Source organism: Chrysochloris asiatica, unplaced genomic scaffold (assembly GCF_000296735.1).
Source record: "Chrysochloris asiatica unplaced genomic scaffold, ChrAsi1.0 scaffold00182, whole genome shotgun sequence".
Classification (NCBI taxonomy): Eukaryota; Metazoa; Chordata; class Mammalia; order Afrosoricida; family Chrysochloridae; genus Chrysochloris; species Chrysochloris asiatica.
Genome location: NW_006408700.1, coordinates 2,401,505 through 2,404,426, shown reverse-complemented (window position 1 = coordinate 2,404,426; position 2,922 = coordinate 2,401,505).

Here is a 2,922-nt window from a genome sequence, read left to right as displayed (position 1 = left end):
TACAGCGTTGTACCTCATGACTGATCTGGATATGTTCTTTTTGATGATGAATGCAACACCATTCCTTTTTAATTTGCCATTGCCTGCATAGTAAACCATGTGGTTGTCAGAATCAAAATGGCCAATACCAGTCCATTTCAGCTCACTAATGCCTAAGATATCGATGTTGATGCATTTTATTTCATATTTGACAACTTCCAATTTTCCCAGATTCATACTTCGTACATTCCATGTTCCGGTTTTCAATGGATGTTTACAGCTATTTCTCTTCATTTTGAGTTGTGGCCCATCAGCAAATGAAGGTTCTGTGGGTTTTTCTCCCACGAGCTTAACTCCATTCATGTCGTCATGGTCAACTCTACTTTGAGGAGGCATCTCATTGATGAGGACTCATTTTCTGATCCTGTATCTGACAGTGTTTCTCTACTATTCATAAGGTTTTCCATGACTAATGTTTCACAAGTAGTTCATCACTCTTTCTTCCTAGTCTGTCTTTGTCTGGAAGCTCATCTGAAACCTGTCCACCATGGGTGACCCTGCTGGTTATTTAAAATACCAGTGGCACAGCCCTCAGAATCACAGCATCTGAAGCCACCACAGCACAACAGACAGATGAGTGGTGGCCGTTTGGTTTTATGTTGAAACTGTCACTTTAAATTTCGATAGTAATCCTGATACAATCAAGATGTTCTCTCCCAAGATGGATGCAAAATATGTAGGAAATTTTTATGTTGGATTTGCAATGTTGTTGCTGCTAGGTACTTTGGAGTTCTCCAACTTGTCATCCCACATGACAGAGGAGAACTTTGCTATAGGGTTTTCTTGGCTGTAATCTTTGCTGGAAGAGATCATCATTTCTTTCTCCCATGGAGTGGCTGGATGGGTTTTAAGTACCAACCTTCCAGTTAGCTGTTGTATGCTTAACCACTGTGCTGCTGCTCTTTATCAGGAATAAAAAGGAATTTGTGAGTGAAAGAAAACAAAGAGAGAAGACCTATAGGACTTTGTGGGAAGGGGCATTTGAAGAAGAGGAATGTCTAATGTTCAATTTTGAGTGTGTTTTTTCATGACGTAACCTCCCCAAAGAAGTAGTGTTTCCAAAGCTCTTGCAAAGTTTGTTATAGGTACAAAGGATATGTGAATGCTGCTTTTTGCTTGTTTATTTACTATTTGGTTTTGGGTAATATAAAGAAAGGCATTGAATGGTTCATGTGGTATATATTGACAAGACAGTGTGCAGAGAGTATGAGACGAAGCACACACTAAGCTATTTTAGCAGAAGTGAGTTTGTAGGTAGGCAGAAAATGAGCATCTACTTTTCTCCTGCAGACATATCTATCCCTGTCCATCTTAAGGGTTACATTAGAGTTCATGTAGGATGTAGAATGGAATTTGTCCCATCTAACCTAGGTTTGCAGGAGCTCTGGTTGTGTAGTCATTACAAGTCAGGCTACCAATCTCAAGGTCTGCAGTTCCAAACTACCAGCGGTTCCATGGGAGAAAAATGAGGCATTCTGATCCCATAAAGATTTATAGCCTCGGAAACCCTGTGCAGGGTCACTATGAGTTGTAACTGACTCCATGGTACTTAACAGCAACAACAACCTAGGTTTGAAGGGAAAGGAAGAAGGCCACAGCTGATGAATGTTACATCTATAACTCTAATTAAGAAAATTAGAATGGAAAGTCAAATCTATTATAAAGAATTAAAATGAAGTTGTTGTTGTTGTTGTTAGGTGCCACTGAGTTGGTACCAACTCGTAATGACCTTATGCACAGCAGAACGAAACACTGCCTGATCCTGGGCCAACCTCACTACTGTTGCCACGCTTGAGTCCATCGATGCAGGTCTAATCCTATGAGATCCACTCACAGCATAATTACAAGTATGTCGGCTTATTTAAATTATCATTCTTTTCCCATTATAAAAGTCCTTTGAGATCTTCTAAAGTGAGGGAAATAGGATAAAGACAAACTATTTAAATGGATGCTCTACCAGGTTTTCAGGAGCGTGGTGTCTCTGTGTGATAAGCATTGAACTGAGAACCAAAAGGTTGGAGGTTGGAAACCACCAGCCACTCCACAGGAGAAAGATGAGGCTTTTTGCTCCCACAAAGATTTACAGCCTCAGAAACCCTGTTACAGGGTTACTATGAGTTAGAACCAACTTGATGAACAATAGCAACAACAACCAGGTTTTCAGGGAAATAGTCATTTGGCAGTCAGCATTACAGAGTACCAACTATAATGTAAGTTTTACGCTATGGCAAGATACAAAAAAGCCACAAGGGAGCCTGGAGCATGTGAATGCACTGGTAGTTAAGCTGTAGGTGGTGATTTAACAAAATGGGGGTGCTTAAACCATGTGTGAGCCATCACCATTTTTCTAGGTAAGGAATCTCTTGCACTACTCATCCTCTTCCTTTTTTGATAGTCCTGGGATCTCTGTCTCTGCTTCTGAGATGTCTCCTTTTAAGCCTAGCTAGAAGACAAAACCAACTAATCCCAGCCTTAGAGTCCTTCAGATGGGGAATTCAGATGACTTTGGATACAAAAGTAAATTCAAGGCACCACAAAGGGCAAGTGAAGAAGTAGGGATACTAGTTAGGAGACTATTACAATAATCCAGACAATAGTAATTTGTGGTCCAAGAGGTTGCAGTAGGATTGATGACAAACAATTGAATTCTGGATCTAGTCTGAACTAGAGCTTACAAGAATTGCTAATGGATTAGTAATGTGTTGAGGTTAACTAAAAAGTTTTCAGCCATAATAGATGTTTGCTGACATGTGGAAATCTATGTGAAGGTCAAGTTAGTGGGTGATAATCAGGAGCTCAGCTGTGGAACTCTCAAGATTGAAATGGATCTATCTTGAGGAGAACAAACAAAATGGCAGATCAGGTAGAAGTGCAGTGAGGAAC